Consider the following 25800-nt stretch of genomic DNA (forward strand, 5'->3'; position numbering starts at 1 on the left):
TGCAGGAAGGAAATTAAATTGTTGCATTTTTCATTAAAGGATGGATATGAAACAGTTTTTATTTCCCCTCTCAGATGAGATATACTCTCACTGTGCAGAAGCAGTGGATGGAGATCTAATCTCTCTCCTGATAAATGAACCTCTGCTTCTCCATCAGCGCCGGCTGCGGCCAAATCCGAGGGAAACAGCAAATTTGTTTCTACCACACGATGGTGGGAGGTCAGCGAGTCATGAGTAGATAATCAGGAAAGAAAAACACGACACATAAATAAGAACTAACCTGGAGTTCATGTTTCTGTACAGCATTCGACTGGAATGTGGTACAAAACCTACAATGTCGTCTTTATATGAAATCAGTTATATCTAACAAACGTAGCACCAAACTGTCTATACAAATATATAATGCCTACTTGAGACTATTTATCTCGTTAGACGCTAACAGCTGATAACATAAGAGGAACAGCTGTTCTCCGGTTCCCCCTCAGAGGAATCATATTAGCTCTGTCGCTACTTTTGTGGTAGATGGCACTGTTAGCACTGTTAGCACGGGTAGCTATTAGCATGGGTAGCTATTTCACACGGGTAGCTATTAGCATGGGTAGCTATTTCACACGGGTAGCTATTAGCACGGGTAGCTATTAGCATGGGTAGCTATTTCACATGGGTAGCTATTAGCCGCCAACAAATTGAGAGCCACTGAGGGGGAATCAAAATGTTACCAAAGCTGCACCTTTAAAGGAGACAAGAGGTGCTGAAATGTTGATCTGAATTATTTTTACAATCACTAGTGAAAAGTAATTAAGTTTATTTCCATCAAGAAGTGTACCTCAGCGCTTGTACTTTACTGGAGTATTTCATTTTTTTTCACTACAATTTACGCATTTCATTTTTTTTTCTTTCAATTAATAAATTGGACAGAAACATTCACTACTTTTCAGATAAAGTCTTGCCATAAAAAGGCATGTGATAAGCAACTGAATACCGTCACATATTAAACCAACTTGTGACCCCCCCGCAAAGAACAGCTGAACCGGCAGGTGAACTTCTACCTGCAGCTTTCCCTTTTCAATCTTCACACATCTATTTCCGTCTCTTTGTGGTGAAGCACAAGCAGGCAGAAGGCTGTCAATCATGTAGAGCAGCCCACATGGGACTTCATTGCATTTCCTACACTAATAGAGAACGTAGTTGATGGGACTTTCATTTGGTAATTTATGATTTTGGTTCATTAAAGCCGTCTGCACTCTTACCGCTCGGACTAAATTGGGTTCATACATCCTGGCTTTGCGGGGGCATTATTTCTTTCTCCGTGGCTGCAGCCCCCCTACTGGTATCTGAGCGAGATGGTGAAGTTGGAAACTCCATTACGGGCGGGCCCCTGATGAAAACCCATTAATGGCCCTGTGATCGGGATTGAGGTCGTGGAAAAGGCCCGGCAGTGCAGGCGGACCCGGAGCCATAAAGCCTGATGTAGCAGCCTGCTCATCGAGCATCTGCAGCCGCGGAAGAATAACCGTCTCGCTGTCTGGCGACCTGTTGAATTAAAGGGGGCATTAACCGCTGCTTCCTCTGCATTATTGATGGCCGGCTCCCTCCCAGAGGCCATCCCGACGCCCATTCTTCCTCTTGCAATTTTCTGGTAGACGTCCCACTGTCTTCAAACACACTTCCACCAGCGAAGGAGAGTGTGAGTTCAGGCGCAGGTCTCGCACTGTCCCCCTGCTGGGTGTTGTTATTTCAAGCCCCCCCCCCCACACACACACACACACAACACACCACAATCAATGTGTGTCTGTGTGTGTGTTGTTTCCTGTGTGCGAAGAGAAAGCTTTCGCAGGTTGCTACGCATGAGATGATGAGAGTTACGCAGGCTGTCAGGGGGGGGGGGCTCTCTGACATTTGGGTATCTTGGGCGTAATTTGGGGCCCTATAAGCAGCCAACCGGACCCCGTCGTATTTAAGAAATACAATTGAATTAATGTAAATTAGATGAAAAAGAATAAAGAAGAAAACATTTTATTGTACATTTATATTCAATTCAATCAAGTTTAAATTAAACATGATTCATTGTTGCATTATAAACATGACTATCTGATGAATGAAAAGTAATCCGTGATAGATCAATAGAAATGACTGTTGTGAAAAGACAACATTTCGATATAACAGAGAGAAGGCACAGCTGTTGATTCAAAGTACGATAATCCAAATCCCACGACGCCTCAAACTCAAACGCGGCGTGACCTCAAGGAGACAATAACCGAGCTCACTAACCGGGATTACCTGGTGACTCACCTCAGCCATCACCTACATTTGCAGTGGAGCTCTAGCAGAAGCTTTATCTGCTCTTACCCAGCTGGAGACGCCTCACCTCACGGCCGACCTCATCCTGTCACATGATTTAATGAGCAGAGGTGTGTCACAAACCACGGTGTCAGGGGTTTGACAGCGTCGGCCCGTACAATGCACCGAAGATTAATGAGGTCGTCTCCTCTCTGCGTGTGTGTGTCTGTGTGCGTCTGTGTGTAAGTGCGAAGGAGAAGGAGGAAGAAAGACAGTTGAGGACTTTTGGATTTAGCGATAAATGACGTATGTAGAATGAAATGAACAGTCCTCTAAGTGACTGTGTAGCGCCGCCTGCTCAGTGATGATAGCCTAACATTTGGGGATGTGTGCTTGTGCGCATCACGCATGTGAGTGTGTGTCTGCAGAGATGAGGTCCATGAGGTAGAGGGGCTTCACGATGATAACATTCTCTCAGGGTGTCCGAAATCAATCAAACCCAAATGCTCGCCTCGCATCTCCGTGGGCCATCTCAAAGGTCGGTATTGATTGGTCCGCCCAGTGAGGCCGACACACACGGAGAGGTGGAATGGAGAGATGGTAATGCAGTTACTGGGGGGGCAGCAGAGATGTTTTAGGGGAGAGGAAGTAGAATGTCAGAGTAAAGCAGACGTATTATGATGACCAGCATAGTCCGGAGCGGGGAGGGCTGGTGGTCCTTAACGGCAGAGGTTGCTGTCATTTTCATTTAGGGGAGACAAAATAGATTTGTACCTTAAAACGTAGAATTGTATATGCAGCAATGGGATGTTTTGCCTCAAGATGATGCTCATTAATTGGTGTACAAATAGTGCTCAGTACAATCCCTCAGCACAGTTCACTCATTCTGTGGTTGTAAAAAGCACTTAAACAGTGGCTGCATTTTTTACATTACGGATACATTATATTTCAATTCATGGGTGTAAATCAAAAAAGAAATATCTGTTTAAAATATGTTGTTTAGGTGCACAAACAATGTAATACAACATTTTATAAAGTAATAAAGATATGCATATCAACCCCCCCCCCCCCCCCCCAAACCCTAAAGCACCGTATCCACACATTTCACATAACAAAGTGGCTTCTTTGGTTCGATTGCGATCCATTTCCCAGAGACAAGAGCCGGAAATTGATTAATAATTAGATGGAATGCATTAATCAACGTAGAAAGCCGCAAACACCACCGGGAATGACAGCGCAGCCGTTAATAACAATTAGCTGATGCTACTTTGCTGCTGCCTTCCACCGGTCTCAACCATCCGGTTCCCATCACCCAACGCTGGGGGAGACAAGGCGCCCCCACCGCGCACCTCCGCTGGGTGGCGCTAAAACACCAGCGCGGCTCCCGCAGCAGCATCCACCCTCAGCGGCTCTCTCTCTCTCTTCCTCTCCCTCGTCCCCCCTGATACTTCAAATCCGTGTCTCTGACTGAACGGAGACGGTTACCAAAAAAAAGAAGGCCAACGCAACCTGGAGGGAGTAAAAAAAAAACAGAAAGCGGGGAGCGGAGGACAGAAGTGGTTGAACGCAGGAAGAATGAGTGACAGTCCGGCGCCTGGTCCAGCTGCTGTGGCGCTCCGCGGGGGGGCAAGCTGGGAGTCAGAGCCCGAGGAGCAGCAACTTTTGTAGACTTTTTAAAACCTCAGTTCAGACAGTTTTTACGCGCGGAGTGTGCGTAAAAGGGGCTTTGGACATTTAACCAGTAGGTTTTTGTTCTAATGTTATGTGTTGTCAACGAGGGCGGCTCGAAGCGACGAGGAAATGGCATTTCTGTGAAGAAGAGCTCTCTGGTTTTTGTGGTCGACGATGGAGAATAAATGAAAGGGACGCTTCCGCGGATTAACTGACTGCCGCACGACGACAGGTAGGTCGGCGAACCCCGAGCACGTGACCGTCGGACATGTCGCACGTCAAAATGGTTGCATTTGGATATTTGCTGGGTAACAAAAATGAATTTGACTTTTAAGAATTTGAAAACTGCGGATTTGGAAACGCTTTATAGCGCACGTGCGCATCAGCCAAACACGCGAATACGCGTCTCGTATCCACTTGGATGAATATTTAATAACTTGCCAGCAGCGTCGATCCACTGGAAACCAGTGTGTCTTAGGTGGTATGAAGGTGCAGCTATTTGAGATATGTGTGGCAACCAAACCATCGTCATTGGCTCCACAAAACATAGCGTGAATTCAGGTACAGCTCATTTGGGACAGAATAAGGAAAAAACATTTGACTTCTGCCTTGAAAAAGCATGTAAAGTTAGAGATGCCAATAGTCACATGACATAATCACACAGTGGTGTGTGGTCAGCATCAAACAGGAAGTTGACCCCTAAAAGAAATCAAGAATCAAGACACACAAGGAAACTAAAAAAATGTCTATGTGTTGAAATATGTAAAAGGGGAATGTGTCTCAATATCTCAGTATGGATATAATATAATATATAATATAACACTGAAACGATCCCTCTTCATCCATCCATCAGCTGTTCAATCTAAATGATGCATTGTGCATAACAAATACCTGTTTGTAATCATCTGTAAAGGTAATCCTCCACATGGCTCCCCACACTGAAGCTCTACGGTGATTTGGGACCTGGAGCTGACTTCAGGGGGGGGGGGTTGTGTCCTCCATCTGTGTGATTCCCCTCAAATCTTGTTGGATTATGTTGAGAAGAGACGGGTGGACTCCCCCGATGAAAAGCAGCTCTTGTGTGTGTAGATACTTACGATTACGCTGTGACTATTTCCCTTTCTACACCCCCTCCCTTTCCACTTCCTCTCTCCCTTTCCTTCTCCACCTTCGGGAAAACCTCCTCGATCGCTGCCGTCTTGTATCCGCCCTTTCGTCGTCTCCACGAGGCCAGTCAGTGCTATCATCACACCCCCCCCCCCCCCCCCTCCCTCTGCAATCTGAGGACGATAATAACCGCTCATAATGCGCGACGAATAGACGTCCCCCTCAGAGAGTCAGAGGAGGTGTAGATGTTGGCGACCCATTACGTTGTTTTACAGGCCCCCGTCTGTGGGCCTTGAAGCTGTTGTTCTGGCGGGTTTTTGTCGTGCGATGTTATTGGTCGGTGTTATTGACAGGCAGAGCAGAGGCCGCCTCCAGGGCAGCTGTGTTTGATCGGAACCCTGGAACCCCGGACAGGGTCCGTGCTCTCTTCGTACCGAGGCAAAAGGGCTCAGAACGACCTCCTGAAGCACCCCGTCACCATCACCCCGTCGTTGCTGCACCGCAGCACACCAGGTCACAGCGTTTAGTTTGCGCTCTCCGTGGTGCGTGTCTGCTCTAAAGCCGCCGTCCCGCTGATGTGGCAGCAAACGGGCGGCGGCGGCGACGCTGGGCCTCCAGGTGATCTCCACAGGTACAGAGCACCGGGAATAAGAGAAGTGTCTCTCCAGTTTTTTACGGAGCCACCTCGGGCGGCGTTTGTGTCCTCCGGCAGCTTCCCGCTCGCTCTGTCAGATCAGCGGGGCGTGACGCGGGAGTCTGACTCCACGCGTGAGACAAAACAATATTCACAGCTTCACAGCTTTGGACCGCTGCACCGTGCAGGTGTCTCTGCGTGAGACTTGGACGCCGCGGTTCCTTTTCGAGTGGGCCCGCAAAAACACGACGAATGCAGGACGCACGTGCGCGTGACAGCCCAGTGTCTCGTCCCCCCCCCCCCCCCCCCTCCCCGGTATTGCATCATCACGGAAGCTCCGCACTCGCCGCACAACAGCCTCGCAGATTTGGCTTAGTGCAAAAAAAAGTCCCCCCCATCCATCGCCGTGGTTACACGCGACATCAGCACCCCGAGAGCCGCTGCTCGGCGTGTTTAGGAAGCACAGTTTGTTCCACCTGGGATCCATCGGGCTGACTCAGAACGCCGTAGTGAACCAAATGCAGCATTGCTCCGCCCGCGTACAGCTCCGTCATGTGCGGAGGAGGAGGAGGAGGAGGAGACGGGGAGTGAACCCCCCCATGTTTTATAGATGCCATTTAAAGGAGCATGCCCGAGATGGGCTGGCTGCAATGAACTGTAACCGCCGACAAAACACCAAGACAATAAACAAACAGATTGGTTTCCTGGAAGCCAGAAGTGTCCCAGACTCGCCCGGGCCGATCCTCGTCGATGCGCCGCGCCGCCTTTGTTCCCCAGAGATTCAGCTCCTGCATCTTTTTTATTGACGCTGATTCGCCGTGTATGTCTGCTCGTGAGTTTGTGTTCTCGAGTGTTTTATTAGAAGGGCTTGAAGCTTGTGTCTCTCTTACTGCTTTATTAAGGCGCTGGGTCCGTTTATGGCGTAATGTCTCTGTGTTCTCTCAGACAGGGATCCCACAGGGCCTCTTTGTGTGAGGGTCACTGCGACATGTCGCACAAGCCCCAGCAAACGGCTCACGTCCCTGCGTGCGTTTGAGGTGCACGCTGAGTCTGGAGGGGTCGTTTGTCCGTGCTTGAGCACCGTTAGCCGCCGCCGACGCCGCCGCCGCGCGGGGAGCCGTGGGAGAGCAACAGGTACGCTCTGAGCCACAAGGCTAAGGAGTCGAGATGTACGATAGATACGTCTCTTTAAACGTGATCTTATTGATCGTCTGAAGAGCCTCCAGCGTTGGGCCCAATGATCAGGGTTTAGATCACAGTGTTTTTTAAAAGCCCCTCCCGCCTTCCTCTGGTGGAGCAACAAATAGTGGAGGAGTCACGTGACTCGGCCCGGGAGTCAGAATCAGAACTTCTCTGGACACTGAGGACCACGAGGTTGAGTGGAGAAGAGCCTTAGCAGAGCTCAGGAATGCACTCTTCCATTCAGGTGGTTTCCCCCCTCTCTTTCTCTCTCTCTCTCTCTCCTCCCCCCATCCTTTTCCTTGAGGTGGTCAGCATTTGGCAGCTTTCACTCTTGATATTTTCCTTCCGGTCGCTCTCCGGCAGCGAGGAACTCAATTCTCCGCGCCCTCAACCACTGGCCCGGTGAGACGTTCTGGGAATTGCAGATTTCGAGAAGCCCACTTCGAAACACAGGTTCCTCTCGGAGAGAAGAGAGCTCCTTTTTCCTTTTGGCAGATTTCCTCTTCTCTTGAGAAGAAGGGGACTGAAAAGGAGCTTAGGAAGTGTTTTTCATCCTTCTCTTTTCTGGTGTTGTTGTCAAGCTCCACCACATCATTAGACACCAATTTGAGTAGAAAATTGCAATTACAGAGGTTATAAAATGAGCCCGTTATTTTCTGCGCCGTTTATTTCTTTCTTTTTTTGGATTGGCAAACCCTGTTTGTGACTATAATTATTCAGACTTGACTTCTGTAGCTTCTCAACGTGCTTTGGATGGACCCTTCGTCTGCCCCCCCCCCACCACACAAACAACAGGAGGCGGTTTGATTCCTGTGACCCAACGAGGGGGCGTCCGGTCGGGGCCTCTCCGTCATCAGATCCCGGCGGTGCGAGCGCTGAGGACTCGTCATCTTCAAAAGAAACGCGGGCGTGTCATTAGACGCGTTGTGCAGACGCCTCCGTCGTGATCTAATGCGCACGATGGGAGCGTGGAGCAGAAATCTGGATGCTCGTTTTATCTGTGATAGAATTAGCTCGGGGCTAGCTGCAGTTCACGCTCCTCTTTCATCTGTTTAAACACGCCTCCTCTATCAGTCAATTATGTGCACACTGAACCATAAATACATACACAGCATTTCACTTTGAGTTCTTCTTTTGCGGTGTAGTGTCAATTCCCATTTCAACGGGACGATTTGATGGAGCTCCGTGTGGCGTCTCTGTGTGTTTTGTGAGGGATAAACAGGATGTAAAATTAGATTTGCCTTCATGCGAAAAGGGAAACGCTTTTGAGCCACAGGTGATCTATTAGATTATGTAGTGAATGCTACATAATCATATTAAAGTAGAACAAATGATACATATTTTAGAGAATTTAATAATAATCTTCGTTTTTCTCACTGATGCTCAGTTGATGTTGACTGATGATGACCCTCCTACGACCGATAACTTAACGTTAGCAAACTTTTAATGATTTTAGTCACAGTCTGAACTGTGACTGAACTCTGGAGGATATTTAACTAATAACTAAATGAACTAAGCGTACGAGCGAGGGCTTCCCTCTCCTGTTCACATGCTGCTAGCTACAACCTGGAAAATTATCTTTATTCACCAACAAACTCGTTTAACACTTAGTAGCCCCCCCCCCGCAGTGTAACAACAGTTAGATTCAGTGTCCCTGCGTCTCTGAGCGGCGTGCGAGGGGACGGACGTGGGTGTCACGCTCGGGGGTGTAATGTAAGTGTCCCGTAGGAAGTAGTGTCATGTTTATCGAACCGCCACGGTACGATGGGAACTAACGGTTGCAGTGACGGGACACTTTGCCCCCCCCCCCGTGTGAGTCGGTGTGTCTTCAAGATTCTCCGGACCCTTCCTGGTCCTCCTCACTGCTGCATCTGAAGGTCTCTGCAGCACATTTCTGATGCTTAGACTGATGTTCTGTTTTATTTCAGACCAGCATCAATTTTCAGATATAAAGCAGAATCAAAGGCCTCAGGATGGAAAACAATTTGGTTCCTTCTCGCTGCCTGTTCTCCTTCGTCTTGCTCGCGCTCCCTCTTCCCTTCAAACACACACACACACACACACACACACACACACACACACACACGTACACACAACAATTCCCTCTCCTCTGCGTGCGTGGTGACTAATTTCTCAGGGGCTTTGGACTTCGGCCTGAGAGAGGGTGAGAATTAAGGAGAAAATGAAAGCGAGAGAGAGAGGAGAAGCAGTGATGCATCGGCAGCTTCGAGGACGCCGCCCACATCCGAGGAGCCCGATACCACTGATCTCGTTTATTTCTTGGTTGCGTGTCTGTGTCGTGAAACACGGCAAAGCCCAGCAGGCTGGCAGGAGTCTGATCGGCACCGTGCGGACCGTGACACAGGCCTGCAGATTCAACACACCCAGATACAGTTCTGGGAAGAACTGGCGATATATGCATCAAAACTAGAAGGCCAGCTACATTTTGTTTTGCCCCCTCTTCTTCTCATTCCCCCGCTCTCAGGCACTCGAGACGAATCACCAGCAATGTGTGCGGCGCTCCCATCTGGGAGGAGAAATTGAAATCCGAGTGTGCTGTTTTTGTGTCCAATTTGCGGCGTCTTTGCTGTATTCAGTCGAGCGGAACGGCTGCCAATCAGTGAGACTTTGTTTACTCGCCGTGTCCCGCTGACGAGCGGCTGGTACAAATATCAGCTGTGCCTTTGTTCGCTCTAACTCGCTCGCAGGCTCCAAGACGCCAACAGTCATTCAGGCCTCTGAGTGCTCGTGTGAATTCATCACCAGACGAAATATATTTCTTTAAAAAACTTTATTGAAATAAAGTTTCTCTCACTGAAATTGAAGTGATTCGAATAAAGGGAAGTTGATTGTCTGTTTGTGCAGGTAAACATGCGCACAGAAGGTCCTCAGACTTTAGTCCACTTTTCTGACCCTGGGTGTCCACTGGACACGGCTGTGTTGCATTCAGGTACCCCACCGCTTCAGAGGAGAAACACATGAATGCGGCCAATTTAATCATTTTGATATCACCAATAAACGCTGTATTTGTGTTTTTGTATTCAGTACATCAGCAGCTGATGATGACTTAGCAACAAGTATGTGTTTCAGAGCACATTTGTTTATCTTTATATCGTATTTGTATTTTTTGAATATAGAAATAGGAAAATAGAGTCCTTTCTAAATATAGTTTCTGTGGGAGGATGAGTGTTAGTTTTGTCTGTTTGAGTAGCTGCTGAAAGCAAAGAAGTAGTAGACTCACCTTTTATTGGTAACCTCACTGTTTCTATTCTGCTCTTGCTTTGGGAAGTTAGCTTAGCAGATAACGTTAGCTAACAGAACAAAAACTCAGTTAAACTGTGGAAACACAACATGAAATGGTCTTACAAAGCATTCACATACATGTACAGAAATGACTCAGCATTGGGCCATCATGACTTTTATACTAAACTAATTAACAAACAGATTACGACAAGAGAGGAGGGAGAACTCTAAGAACAAAAAAGGCAATTATATTTTCCGCCACTTGGCGTTCCTTGAGCAACACATGTTAATACGGTTCATTGTTTCTGAAATAAGAGACCTGACTGCTCAAACCATGGTTTAACTGCACTACAAGCTGAGTCCTTGTTTACCTGAAATGTGCACTTTATAATTGTATTTTGTACCGCACTATTTGGCAATGTTGTTTTTCAGTAAAATAAAACATTTGCATGAAGCAAGCCGATCCACTTTTCCATGTTGATGAGAAAAGAATTAAAATGAAAAGAAAATTATGGAAAAAAATAAAGGACGGCACATTTAGAATAGATAAAAATATGACAAACATGCAATTAATTGTGTTAAAATTAAATATTTGAATCGTTTGACAGCACTAGTAATTACTATTTCCACCAAAGGGTCTGGTTCTGGAAGTTAAAAAATGGCATCCGCACATCTCCACGTTGAGCATCTCTGAACTTTGTGATTGGAGACATAATGGATGCCGTTCCCTCCCTCCCCCCTTGTACATCTCTTAACACCTCCTAATTCATCGGAACATTTAAAACAGACATCTCAATTATTCATGTCCCCCAGTTGTCTGTGGCCTCCCGCGGCTCCCCGGGCCGAGTGGGTCTGGATGGACACATTCCCAGGCTGCTCATTAATTGATGCCTCAGTTGACGCCAGAGGTCTAATGCACTCTCATCCTCTGCTTGATGCCGACGCTGCTCGTCCAGCACGTCCACTCCTCCCTCCCTCATGCTAAGAGGTAAAATGTGTGTAAGATGAGGGGTTACATCTGAAGTTCAGTCTGCAGTTTTATTTTGTTTGTCTTCCTTCTGTCTCTTGATTGGCTCTCGTGTTCTCCATCATTCTGCTCAGCATGTGGCTGCTGGTTACCTCCTGTGCAGCAGAGGGGAAGGTTCCAAGGGGTCTTCAAAGTGTAGATCCACCCCGGGGGAAGACGTTAGGAAGAGTAAAACAAGACGCAAAGTTGAGTACTGGAGAACTGCAACATGATACAAGAGTCTGGATTCTCTACCCATTAAAGAGAGTTCTCTGTTATGCAAAACAGTCAATCATCTGAATGCATCAAGATCAAGTAGGAAGAAAGACCTTTGTCATGGTTGAATGTAAGCATATTGGACTGTTAAGAGAAGGTTTCATTTGTGGTGTGTGTAGAGCGATTGTAATGCTAGTAAGGAAGGACTGGACATGAGAGCTCGGTGTGCATCATGACGCCTCATTGTTGTTCTGTGTGTTGACTTTTCAGTATTTTAATTCACTTTAATTCATTCATTTGTTCTGTTGCTGTCACTAATGGTGTTTCTGTGACATTATTAGGTCAATTTAGTGTAATTCACTTGGTTGCCTTTTGGATTTCTAACGCTTGACCTTGATAACAAGCGGTGAAAAATCTTTTTGTTTCTGCTGAAAACAAAAGGTCCGCCAGCTTGACCACTGTATTAGAACGGTGCCAAAAATCAATGCAGGAAATATAGAGGCAATTATTTTTGTCTCCGACATCGGCTGACAAAGTGGCAGCTAAGCGTGGCCAGGGACGAAATACCAAATGAAAGAGAAGAACTTTGGCTGAGCGGTGCAGCTGTGAATGTGGTCGTTCTTCCTGAAAGGCCGGACTGATATTTTATTATTCACACATTTAAGTTGAAGCCAGATTGAAACGGAGCGTATTTCTGTTGCCTGTAGACTTTAGTAAATTGGTCTTTTGGGTTTAGGAATCATGCACAATATCTGTCAACAAGTTAATTCAATGTCAGACAATAGATTCAGCTGTCATACTTATCCTCTTCTAGAAAAGGTTTTAGTTTACTTTTAAAGGACTTCACCAATGAAAAAAAGCGATTTGTTAATCAATGACTTGAAGGAAGCGATTCTTAGTACACGGTGAACAGAGAATGAACAGAGAACTAATGTGTGGTAATTTACTGCTCTAAACCTTATGCAAATATGATATACGTATCTAAGACTCCACCGTAAAACCCCCCCTTCGGTATCTTTTATTAATAGAGAAGAAATACCTGACCTGATTCCAACTTGTCTCCTTTGTGCCGTTTGCTGTGCGAGTTCTGGCATTTACTCCCTAATCGGATCTCTGAAGTTCCTTTTTGCTCACTGTTCTCTCATGCAGAGCTTTCCAGCCTCTTATTGTCCCGTCAAATGAGGTGTGCAAAGATCAGCTGTAAGCCATCAGCAACAGAGGCCAAATGGAGGGGTAATGTACTCCTCCTCATGCAAATATGCACAGCTGCGATCTGTGAATTAGCATTTGGGAACAACTCAAACCTCCTAATCCTCCGGATAATAAAAAAGGGCACTTTTCGCCGTCTCTGGCTTTTTTTGTTTTTTTTTCTGGAAATGAGCGGCATGAGAAGCGCGTGAGAGGCCGAGGGTCGAAGGGGGGGGGGGCGGGGGGGGGGGGCAGCTTGACAGTGAGCAGTTTGAGAAGCTTCTACGGAATGAGCGCGGAGAGACTCGACAGAAAGTGCTTCTGTGTTAAGATGTGGCATCTCCCGCTCCAGAGCCCCCCCCCCCCCCCCCCCCCCCCCCCCCCGGCACCACTGGGAGTACACAGCGGGACCTGGACGTCCGCCCCCCCCCCCCGCCCCACCGTGAAGACCGCTCTGCAGATGAAGCGAGTCCTCTCCAAAGAGCATCTCCTCTGACACGTCTGTACGGATGTGACAGAACATCCCGTGAGCAGAGCAGTACATCTGGGTTCTGGCTCTCTGCTAATGAGCCGCGATGCGCTACAGAAGCCGCCTCTTTCATCCGGGCAGAAGGAAGAGCGCTCTACGCGTCTCTCACTCGTCCTTCCCGCCGGGCTTTTTGCTCTGAACATGAGACGACCCGCCCGTCAAGCCCGCCGCCGATGAATAAAGGTCAATACATCCGGCCTTTTCCTCATGCCACACATGAACAATGATGGCTCACGAAAAAACGTTTCCGTTATGATAACACGGCTTCTTTTTATCGGCCATCGCGGAAGAACCAGAACTTCACAACTTCACGAGGCTCGATGCTAGATCAGATGTTTGTTGAAACAGCTGAAACAGGAGTCAACATCAGGCGCGTTTCAATCCCCAATCTGTTGTTTTTATACTTTGGCAGAAAACTGTGTTTTCATGTAAAATCCGATCCTTCATCCAATCAGAAGCCATTCATCGCCACATATGTGACACATTTGACTTTGGAGCAATATAAGAATACAATATAAGAATAAAATAAGATAAAGTTACATTATGTTGATTGGGTTTCCCTTTATGTTCATTCCGTTCCAAGCAGACGTGACTCCAGCAGGTGTCTTTTCTTTGGAACTTGTCTTCTGATGCTTTATGTGCTTCAGGCTGATGTTTATTCGCCTTTTCATCTTCCAGCGTCTCTCATACGCTCAGCTTTCCATTTGATAACAAGAATACTGTCGAGTTGATTGTGCGCATCTCTCCATGTGTAGCTGATGAAGTTGATGCAACATATGCAGCATAATCAAAGGTCTCCATTTAAATGCTCAGTGCAATCGGATTTTTAAGAGAATTCTTGCTTAAGTCAAATGCCTCTGATTTATTCTTTCACTAAAATAGTTAAAAAACAAAAGTCCATAATGATATAGTAATAGTTCCTTTGTTGTGTGTTAACATCTCATTGAATCTCCACCACTGCAGACTAACTGGGAGCGTTGATACAGAGTTAAGAACATACAGATTAGATTAGATTAGATTAGATTAGATTAGATGCCCACTTGTCGCTTTAAACGACTCAGTTTGCAAACGTACTGTTGTATGATGACCCGTCGGAACACTAAAACCTGATGAACTTGTAACCACTTACATCTCATGTAGCTCCACAAACGCTGCACAGTGTCTTTTTGAGCAATAGATCCAACTTTCTGTGAATTAACAGCAGTTTGTCACTGTGTGCTTTACACTTAATGAATGTGCAGCTGGTGGCAGATGAAGCCGATTGGCTCAGCTTCACACTTAAAGGAGACACCTTACATGCAATCGCTTCTCATCTCCATCGGTGCCTCCAAGAAGAACACAATTGAGATCATTGAGACTGGAACTTTGTTTTATGCATATTTGAAGTATCCTCCCTACCAACTGTTTTATTCTTTCAGATTGAAAAGTAAAAACCAGACACAAGTGAAATCTCACATCGATTGCGAGTATCTTCTACATTCTGCCGTGTTTCACGCCTGGCTGATGGCGGCGAGCCGCGGCAGATGTGGCCTTTTAAATGGCCTTCTTTTGGGGAAGCAGGTGGCCGAGTGTGATAGATCATCGGTGTCATCTCTGCTCGGGCTGTGTTCTGTATTAATACCACCAGGATGAGCTCCTTGGTGCTTTGTGCAGGGACACAGAAACACGTCCTCGTGCAAACCTTCCGATTCATGTGTGTGCGCATTGGGGGACACACACACACACACACACTTTCAGACCAGCTATGACAAAGGAGCCCTGAGATCCCCCCGGCGCCAAGGTGTCGGACCTCTCCTCCTCTCTAATGAGCTGTAATAGCCCGCTGGCACAAAAGAGCACAAAGCGTGGCATGTGCAGCATCGTATGTTCTGGTGCCGTCATGGAGACCTGTGACCTCCGGCTCCTTCGCCGTGGTGGCCTCCTCCTCCTCCCGAATGCACCTGCGGCACCGAATGACGACTTTGCACAACTGTAGAAAGAAAGAAGAAAAAAACGAATTACAGTTGCAGCTGACTTTTTAATGATGTGCGCGCTGTCCTTGGGGCCTGTTCCATTTCTCTCCTCGTGCCGCTGCTCTTTGTTCCCGGGTAGCAGCGAGGGCGTCTGGAAGCAGCCCACAGCAAACAGGACTAAAAATAATGACACTGTGGCTCTGTTTGAGCTTTGCTGCTCTTTGCTCCTTCCCCCCCCCCCCCCAGGAGAAGCTCTCCAAATACACACAGCGCTGTGGGCTCTGGGCTGTCTGCGTGCCTCCTCAGTCATTTTCTTAAAATATATCCAAAAGCTTTATTGATCTGGCCCCAGTCAGCCTCAGACGCGTTGGATCTCTCCTACGGCCTCCCCCAATATAACCCGTGTGTGTGTGTGTTTGTGTTTGTGGGAGCGTCCTGTTTGCTCGGCCCCCTCGGAAGAAAAAAAAAATCAAGCCGGGCGCCGGCGTCTGAGGAAGCGAGCTGAGCTCTTCTTGCTGTTGGTCCGTAACGACGTCGTTTCTCCAAGGAATCGGGAGAGTTTGGATGAAGCATCTTTTCAAAACCGCTCAATTCATTCCAATCAAAGGCTTACGATGCACAGCTTGGGACGTCCTGTGTAATGATGGTGCGGATCACAGTTTGCTGTGCGGTGATTTATTACTGCTGCCCAATCACAGACGGAGCTCCGACTATGCAGATCTTCATGGAACACATAGATTTAGTTAATGTTCTCCTTCATTTCATTCCTCTCCAACGGCTCCCCTCCCCCCCCCCCCGTCGTGGTCTCTCCTGATCTCTTCCCGTGGTTTCTGGGATGGAGCACATCACCGGTTCTCCTTTCATCCCTAAAAACGTTCACGCCTTCCCTCCCGGAGCCTCTCGTCCCGTTAAATTCTTCATTTTCTGCCTCACCTCGCACGCCTCTGGAGTGTCGCTCCTCCAGCGGCCCCCGGAGAGGCCCTCTGTGTGTTTGCCGCCCCCCCCCCCCCCCGATACACTTCCCCCAGGAATCAGCTAATATATCCATCCACATGTTGTGTGTCGCTCTGAGCTGTTATTAAAGTCTTTGAAGTAAATTCAGTTACGTAAAACAGGTCAACGCTTCCTTTGATGATACCTTGGAATATAATGTGCATTGAATACAATAATCTGTTAAAGGAAGATTTCAAGTTTGTCAGACACCTGCATTCAGATTGGTTGGATGAGAAGACAGTTTTGTGACCTTTTGGCCTGAGCTACGCGACGTAAATGCAGCACTTGACTGAAATTTAAAAATGTCGCCAGGTTGAGTTTTGAGGAGTTTTTAAGGCACGAATGCAATAAGCTTTGTATCTGATGTGTCAGAATAAGAAAGCTGTTACACAATGATGATGCTTCACAGGCTGTGAGGACCAAGTGTCTGATGTCATGAGAAGGGAAGCAGAAAGTAGTGTTTGCACATTCTGCACATGTTGTTGTGGTGAAGTAGAATATATATATATATATATAACATAGTGTCTATCATTTTATTTGTGCATGTACTGCAGCTGGACAGCATTGTTGTTTAAAGTTAACAGGGCTGTTTTTATGAAGGAAAGTAATAATATTTTTTTGATGAGGGATGACCATTGATTCATGCATTAATGCATGAGAAATATTACAATATCCTAGAGGATACTTGTGTCATATCCCATATCGATGTGTCATCAATATATTGTATATACCGTGGTGCTGTCATCCACTAACACAACGCCAACAACATTCTGCCTCATTCCAAGTGAATGCAGAATGATTCTAGTTCCACTTCCTGCTGCATCCTTTGACCTTTTAAAACATGACAACTGAGCATTTCGCTCTTAAAGGGAGATTTAATACAGTAATCTCACACATGATTAAACTAAAAAACTACAGTTTGAGTTTGAGTTTACATGTTTTTGGTCCAGCTCTGCCAAACACAGAACCATGTGACACGTGAACATCCAGGACAAAGCAATCGCGCCGCACAACTGATTGTGTGATTGCAGCATTGCCCTCGCCGAGCCTCAACCAGCAGGGGGTACATACTGGACATCATTGCAGGCTGATTAAATATGCTTATTGAATTTCTGGCCAGGCGTGCTGCCGGATGCATGATTACCACGACTATTTCCACAAAGCAATTCCATGGGTTAAGTTGGTAAATGGTTCACCCGGCAGGAATAGAAATGCAGGAGCTGCTCTGTGGCGCCGTCGACGTTGCGCATAATTAATCTCTCTCACGTCACTTGTATCATGAATATCTTCTGCAGGTTATCCGCCGCCCGCACATCAAACTTTCTCTCCGCGCTCCCTCAAGCACGACCAGCTCTCTTTAAGAGATTCTTCACACCGAAAGAGAGTCTGACGATAAAAGCAGATATTCATGGCTCGGCGCGGCGTTTTGTCAAAAGATAAAAGCTTTCCTCCCCTCGATCTCTCTTTTCATCAGTACAGAAAAACACGGCGTGAAGGCAGCGAACCCCATTTTCTTCTGCGCTCCTGATACATGTGCAGTGCAATGTGGAGGTTGTCATTTGTAATAAATAGCCCTGAGGTAATTAGAAACACGCTGCTCTTCCAGGAGAAAAACAAGATGGTGAAAAAGTGATGATGAATAAATAGAAAAAGGCGAAAGAGAAATGGATGAAGGAGGGTCTCGCCCTCCTGGCTGGGAAACAGATGCCAGGTGTTGATGCTCTCTGCTGTTTGGCACAGGATGCACGAGGCGTTTGGCAATTCATTAACCTGTGAAGTAAGGAGGCCTCGCACCGTCTCCAGCGGGGCTCCAAACACGCCGCCCACTCGGCGCTGGGGAGCGCGTTTGGGTGACGATGGCGTGTTTCTCAGCGTTTACGTGCGTGTTGTGTCTGACATCTGCGTTTGAAGCTCAAGAATTGGAGGAGCCTGCGACACGAGAGGATGCATTTCCTCTGTAGCTGTTTGATGCCGGTTGTAAACGCCGTCTGCTATAAAGGACATTTATGTAGCACATTTAATGTCTTCAATGCGTTTAGAGGACGTGTTGATGTCTGTGACAGGGGAGAAGGGTTTGATGGATGGTTGGCTGGTCTCCTTTTACTTTGACGGGTTTAGGCTACTCCATTCAAATTCAAATATGTTTTATATTTACAAAGGATCAAACCACTCGTAATGGGAAGAACGAACGAAAGAACCCAAGAGACTTCTTCTGGTTCCTTTGACGGCTCCAATTAGCATCGCTTTCCAAATGCAGCAGGTACAGTGGAGATATTTCCCACAGGAGCTGTGAGAAACCGGGTCAGGCTTCGGCAGAAAGGTGGGACTCGATCCATCACCACCGCGGCTCAGCACTAAACGTCCGTGGGATCAGACTAATGGAAACTAAACCGGAGATAAAAGCACAGTGGATGTTCGACTTAAAATCTGTTAAGGACACAGCTTCCGATAAATGTTTTAATATGCTGATCAATGTGGTAGTGCTTTGTCAGCTTGCTCCATTGTGCCCAAAAAAAAATGCAGTAATGCAGCTTTACGTTGAGGGAATTATGGTAAACTTTCATAAAGCTTTGGAAAATAAGAACACAATCTTCAACTTTAAGCTGCTTTGAATTGATCACGTTAAAACTGCGGGAAAAAAATATATGTATATGAATTGAGAGTTAACATTTGAGTTGAGGATCATTTGCATCTTTTTTGAAATTGTTCTTACCAAAAAATGTTTGAACCATTATGGCGTTGGATCTCAATCCCTGCAATGCTGCATAAAATGACAGAGTACTAGTGTGTATAATTAACTTTTTAATATCCCCAGCATTGCTCCTGTAGCTGTGACTGAACGTTAGTGACGGATGGGCAGGTGGCTCTGTGTGTGGTAGCTCCTGTCATCAGTGTATGAAGGGATGTGATTGGCTGAAGTACAGTCCATTTACCATTTATGTAAAATGCATGAATCAATTTGAGCAGCAGTGCATGGGTTTGAATACACTGCCACTGAGCTGTCACGTCGTTAGAAGGATTGATTCCACGTCATTTAAGTGCAGCACAAGCTGCAGCCAGTCATCACTGTATGTGACATAGATGCACACACTAATAGGAAAATCAATGCTCCCCATTTTGAATGTAGAATCAGGCTCTCTGCTCAAAAGATGGTGCAACCTGTGTTTTGTGTTTGTTTTGTGTTTTTATGACAACAGGGAGGCAAATGTCGCTGTTGGAAACATGATTAAAATGCAACACATTGGAAGCTGCAGATTTCTTTGGATCTGTGTGTGTGTGTGTGTGTGTGTGTGTGTTTGAAACAGTCACATACAAACACACACAGCCGAGTGTTGGAGTCTCTTTCACGCTCACATCAACACGTTTATTCTTAGAAACCCAAATGTTGTGATGAATGACGTTAGGACTCATTGTGCAGCCTGTTATGAAGAATTAGCAAACCTGCTCTTCTTGATTTGTGTCCAACATTCAGAAGAGACGTCACCTTCGGTTTTTGGGTCCTGAAAGAACCGGGTAGTGACCACTCTGACACGAGGGCAGGCGTCATCGATGAATCCGATAAATCTAACTTTAAGTCGTCTCACCTCGGTCCATTGACACATTTTATGATTTATGTGGCGTTTTGTCTTTAATCACACAAATCAGATCACATCCTCAGGCTTCCCCTTTTCACCAAAAGTACTTTTCTTTAATATGCCTCAACAATACGACAAAGAGAGATAACAAGTGAAAATATTGTGTTGAACAGAAATCTGTTGTCCTCCGATCTGATCTCATAGTTATAGACATAGACATTATATCAACCCAGATCTGGGGGCGATTCACACATGTCAGATGAAACCGACGTCAATTTGGCTGCAAACACCGGGTGAATTTGGGTCCATTTGTGTTGACCCACCTACAGGCGTAAGTTGTCCAGGGAACCATAGACTTAGTCCATCATTCATGGGAACATGCCCAGTCGCTCCCTTTCACAATGTAAGGTGAGAACGTTTACATAGGAGCATCCAGATGGCAGAACGTGAGGATGCTAGCTTAGCGTAGCATAAACATCAAAGGTAACACAATCTGCTTCATTCTAAACACAGCTTGAATCTGCTTGAATATCTCTTTCTTCAGAGAGCGGATCTGGGTTTGTGCAGAACATCAGAGGGAAGACATCTTACGACATCTTCTCATTTCGCCTTCACATTAATGCTTTGCTGTATTTTTTGCTTTTTTATTCAAATTGAAAAAAAACAAGGTCATTCTCTCTATTTCTTATCTGCACCTCTCGCCGCAAAAACAGTATGGTCCAGAAAAGGGGCTTATTCTGTGTGAGAGAGAGGGAGGGAGCGATAAGGGAAGAGGGGAAGCAAGGAAATGAGGAGAAGAGGTGAAAAGGGCCTTTGAGTCAGCAGCATCTCAAACTGCTCCCCACATTAATCTGCACACACAGTAAGGCCAAGGTACAGTAACACAACACCCTCCTTTATTTCTATCCACACACACACACACACACACACATTGTGAAGGTTTTATTGTGCAAACAGTAACACAAAAGAAGAAAAAAGTACGCCTTTTAATTAGTAAATAAGCTCCTGGATCAACAGAATGTTTAGCATCTGTTAGCAGTGTGTGTGTGTGTGTGTATGCTTACACTTCTGAGATTATCCTTAGCGAGCTTACACAATCCACTTAGCATACAGGCTGAGACATTATCAACATGCACGGTCACAGGCCAAATAAACCCGGGATCACAGCGCCGCATGTTTCAGTCACACGATGGAGGGTTGATTAAAAAACAACCAAAAACAAAGACGTTTAAAATGTAAAGCTAGTTTGGAGATTTGTGACCATTTCAGCTCGAATCTCTTCATATAAATAAAAGGATCTGTTTTCATACCTCAAAGCAGCTGGTTAAAGTACAAGGACTCTGATGGTTGTCGTCTTCATGTCCCTCCTCCGATCATGAGACGCGTCAATGGAAGACGCCATTTGAAAAACACACGTTCAAGACACTCCATCAGCCGCCATCACTGCTGTGACATCATCACAGCGGTTCAAATGGATTTAAAACATTATAACAAGGCACACTCTCTAATGGACTTATCGGCCTCACTTTTCCAACCCTGATATCAGCGGCAAAGCGTGAGGCTCACCGAGCACCTGAAGCTCGAAGGACAATCGTCTGTGAGACGGGTCCGTTTTGTCACATTTTGTCACCAGTGTTGGAAATAAATTCTGCTTTGGACTGGTACTCGCCCTCCCAGAATGCAGTGCACACTGACCCGAGGGCTTCCTGCTGCTGGTGACCCAATGATCACAGCTGTTGTGTGGCTTCAGGCCACCTGAGAGAAATCAGTGCAGCTGCCTTTTGGACTGCCACACACACACACACACACACACACACACACACACACATATACTGTATATATCTATGTCTAAAGTGGCGTTTCTCCGCCACCAGCCGATCACACGTTAACACCGAGAGGCGCCCGGTTGGAGGAATTAGTGCGCAGGCAAAGTGGACTTTTGTTTAATAGCTCGCTCGCTCTCCCCTCATCCCCCAAACGTATGTGCACGGCTCCATCCTTTGTGTCTGGGGGGGGGGGGGGCAACACTAAGTGTTAAGTGTGGTGAAAAGGGATGGAGGGCATTTAGAACAGGAAGCGAGTGGAGATGAGCTTCGACATCGTTCTGCACACCGTGGTGCGCTGTGCGGTGATATTAGAGTGATTGGCGGCTAACAGATCATCACCGGAGCCCCCCCCCCCGTTCCCCCCCCCCTCCTCTCAGACGGCTGTGAGTGGCAGCTCAGCGGCTGTCTCTGGGAGCGTCTTGTGTGACAGATGGCTCCTCAGATGACGTGTTTCCATGTCAGCAGCGTGTGTGATGCTCTCAGGGGAGCAGCTCATTACTGTCACTGTTACGCCAACACGCGGCGCCGCGTCCTTCATGTGCAGCTCGCTGTTTTGCACGTCGTCTGAGGTCGACGTCGCCGCCGGTTGGACCGACGCCGTCTGAAACAATACTTCAGAGGGCTTTAGGGATCGCAAAGCGATGTCTGCGTTGCATTTTTTAGGAGCATAATTCATGTTAACAACGTCAGGCGGGTTTCCTGAATACGTTTAAGGCGGCTTGACATATTTCATGAAAGACAAAGCCACAATCCAAAGCTCCAGTAGGATCCCTTCCATTTCTGGGTCAGATGGCAACCATAAATCTTTCTTATTGAATGTGTCACATCTGCCCCACCTCGCCTGATTTACCATTCAGAAAAAGGAAAAAACGTATGAAAAACACAGAAAAGAGAGAACAGAAAGCATCGTGGTGGAGAAGCAGATCATCGAGACTCGGCCTCCTTGATCTGGTGAAGTTCAATTTTCATTTACTGAATAAAGTACAAACGGAGGAAAAGCCTTCAAAGAGTCCCAGTGAAAGTGATGACACAGCACATGTCACCACTCGCCTGACGTCAGGTGGAAGGCCATTAAAATATGTGCTGTGCGGTCGTTTCGGGCCAAACGCACTGGAAGCAGTTTTCCACCCGGAGGCCTCGAGGTGCAGCTCAGTCCACCACGACGTCACCCTCTGAGCACCTAGAATAGAACGACACTACATTCAACAGCATCCACTCGCCGTCACGTGGATGTTCGGCATCATGATTGTATTGTTCATTGTGATCGAGGTATTAATTAAATGTCCTTTTGCATGGTGGCAGCAGGGAGCTCGTTAAGGGTCAGAGGTCCTGTGTGACACAAGAAGCTCACTTACATATGGAAGGACGGAATAGATTTCACTTTGTCCATTAACAGATCATTTGACACTGTAATTAAAAACAGCTCGCGGTGATGAATGAATCAAACCCCCCCCCCCTCTCCCAGGGGGCCGGTAAGATAAGCTGAGCACAGTTTCTCACACCGGAGAGCAGCACGTATGTGCAGCATCATCCACGCTTTGCTGAGGAAACTGACAGCGACGGCGATCCGACACACACACACACACACACACACACACACACACACACACACACACACACACACACACACACTGTTCTAACACGACGCAGCAGGTCGGTTCGCCCGTCCTTCATCCCAAACCTTTAATGTGACCGTATTGGTTTGAAAGATGTCATTGAAAGACCTCGAAGCTGCAACGTCTTTTATTCACTTTCATTACGATGCAGAGTCCGGAAGTGAAGTCATGTGACGGCGATAGAAGGATAGAACCAGTCCGAGGTCGGTATCCACCCGACCACTCCATGTCCATATCGCTGGGGAGTTGCAGTGAGCTGCAGGTTGGACGGAAGGTCGGTTACTTAAACGCAAACTCAGCACTCAGCTTGCTGTGATGATGCGTAGAGAGACTGAGCTCTTCACAATAAAACCTACTTCTGATTTTAATTTGTGAAATATCACCTTGTGACGTGGTTAGTGATGTGACGTGATGTGTTTGAGGTCACATATCAGAATTCTCTACTGTAATACAGTTACAGAAAACTCCACACGCAGGTCACAGGAGGCGCGGCCTTCACGCCGAACAAACTGCAGGGAACCAAATAAACAGCAAATCCGGCCTCATTTATACTTTAAAGTTAGCTGGCATAAATAGGTTGGAATGTGCCCGGGAAACACAAACACAAGGCCCCCTGCGCACAACGCAACCTTTTGAAGGGACTAAAAGAGAATTAAGCAGGCCTGTCAAAAATTAAACTGGCTGCTGTTTGAAAAAAAGGATTCTTTTAGCTCTTCTGTCTCCCAGAATCCAGCGTCTTTCTGTCCGTCACAGCTTCCTGTCTCATGAGGGACACACGGCAGCGTCTTCCTGTCTCATGAGGGACACACGGCAGCGTCTTCCTGTCTCATGAGGGACACACGGCAGCGTCTTCCTGTCTCATGAGGGACACACGGCAGCGTCTTCCTGTCTCATGAGGGACACACGGCAGCGTCTTCCTGTCTCATGAGGGACACACGGCAGCGTCTTCCTGTCTCATGAGGGACACACGGCAGCGTCTTCCTGTCTCACGAGGGACACACGGCAGCGTCTTCCTGTCCCATGAGGGACACACGGCAGCGTCTTCCTGTCTCACGAGGGACACACGGCAGCGTCTTCCTGTCTCACGAGGGACACACGGCAGCGTCTTCCTGTCTCATGAGGGACACACGGCAGCGTCTTCCTGTCTCATGAGGGACACACGGCAGTTACGTTATTCATCCAGAATTGAAAGACCTGAGCTGGTGGTAAACCAGTTCATATCATGGTGGACTTTTGGCTGGGTTTTGGCTTCATTCACACCAGACGGAGCATTTATTATATTCCTGATTCACAGACATTCTTATTAACACCTTTGTAATTCAAACACAAAAGGGTAAAGGGAGCAGACGTTGCCTGTTTATTCTTTTTTATCTACCACACTGAGCAAACAATATAGATTCAATTATTTCATGCAGTTAAAACCTGAAGATCTCTCTGCATGGATCTCATTAAAGTCATGTTTGTGTAATGAAACTTCAGACATGCGATGGCTGCTTTGCACACGACTGACTTCATTTAACAGAAACACACTCAGGTGGCTGCAGTGAATCCTTTTATTTAAAATATGCAGAATGTGGATCAGAGAACCTTAACCGTCACAATCGAATGTGCCCACATGGAGTTTTACTCACATTACAAACGGAAAGGCAAACAAACGCACACAGGAGAACTAAGTACACACATGTCAACACATAGTTCAGTGTACAACAGACCTAGAGTCAACAAATCAAACTCTCTCATGCATAAATGATGAACTAAAGCAAAGGTTGTGCACAGTGGAAAAGATGAAGTAATTCAACTGCTACTTTATGACTGTTAGTAGTGAAGAGTTTGATCAATTTTAGATATCGGAAACATTATAAAACACAATGATAAGAACAGAGAAATCCAACCACTTCTACAAACTCTTTCTCATATTGAAGATTTTCTTATCTACAGTAAGTGGGCTAAAACATGTTCTCACTGTGTGTTCAGCTACTTTATTTATTGTATCTTGAGCCAGCTCTATATATGTATATAGTGTCCCTTTACATATTATTTTAAGGCATCACAAGCTGTAATTATTTCCCTATGTGTACAGTAAGCCCTGAGCAGACCCAAAAGGCCGTGTACTGATCGTTATGTTACAGACCTTCATGTGCAGGACAAGTTCTAAACGTCTCAAAGGACTCCGTTAGACGTCCAATCACAACCGCAGATCTCTCCGGCTGTGACGACCTTTATTAACTACTCTCTTATGAAAAATGAATGCAAACATTCCAGATTGGGGGGAGTTGGGGGGGGGCGGCGTCTAATCCCATTTGCTGAGTTTGTGGCATCAGTCGCGACGTGGAACTCTTACCAGCAGCTTAGAAGAAGAATTAAACAAGTGGCAGCTGCATAAAAACGTGCGATGGAGCGTGTCTCGGCTTCGTTGTCATGCGTGTCGGTGGAAGCCTGCGGCTGCACGCTGCAGAACACGGAGCCTCCTTCTCTGCTCTGTGCTCCCTGCGAGGCCGGGATGGCGTCCGTCTGGGACAGTGGCGCTTTGCCCGACTGCTGACAGAGATGCAAATTTAGTTTTTCCTGCACGGTTGCCTGCTCTGGTTGTTTTTTTGTTTTTATTTCTGTCTGCATTTTGTCATCTGGCTATTAGTTCTTGATGGGTGACTCCCATGCACGGACCATGCCCGGAGTAAGCAGCCCTGTGCGACCGGGCTCCTCTTTGCGCTCGCTCTTCCTCGTTCCCACGCTTTTATTATTTATGAATGCATGCAAAGCTACTTCTGCTGAAGCAAATGGT

The 25800-nt window shown here is 46.7% G+C and overlaps 1 protein-coding gene across 1 annotated transcript in view; it reads left to right on the forward strand.

The window, feature by feature from the left end:
- The first annotated feature begins 3668 nt into the window (after positions 1 to 3668).
- tafa3a (TAFA chemokine like family member 3a) overlaps positions 3669 to 25800 on the forward strand; it is a 49245-nt gene continuing 27113 nt past the window's right edge. Inside the window, exon 1 of the mRNA XM_037490922.2 lies at positions 3669 to 4183. The gene's annotated coding sequence lies outside the window, so the exon portion shown is untranslated. The remainder of the gene's footprint in view (positions 4184 to 25800) is intronic.

The sequence above is a fragment of the Pungitius pungitius genome, chromosome 8 (genome assembly GCF_949316345.1).
Source record: "Pungitius pungitius chromosome 8, fPunPun2.1, whole genome shotgun sequence".
Classification (NCBI taxonomy): domain Eukaryota; kingdom Metazoa; phylum Chordata; class Actinopteri; order Perciformes; family Gasterosteidae; genus Pungitius; species Pungitius pungitius.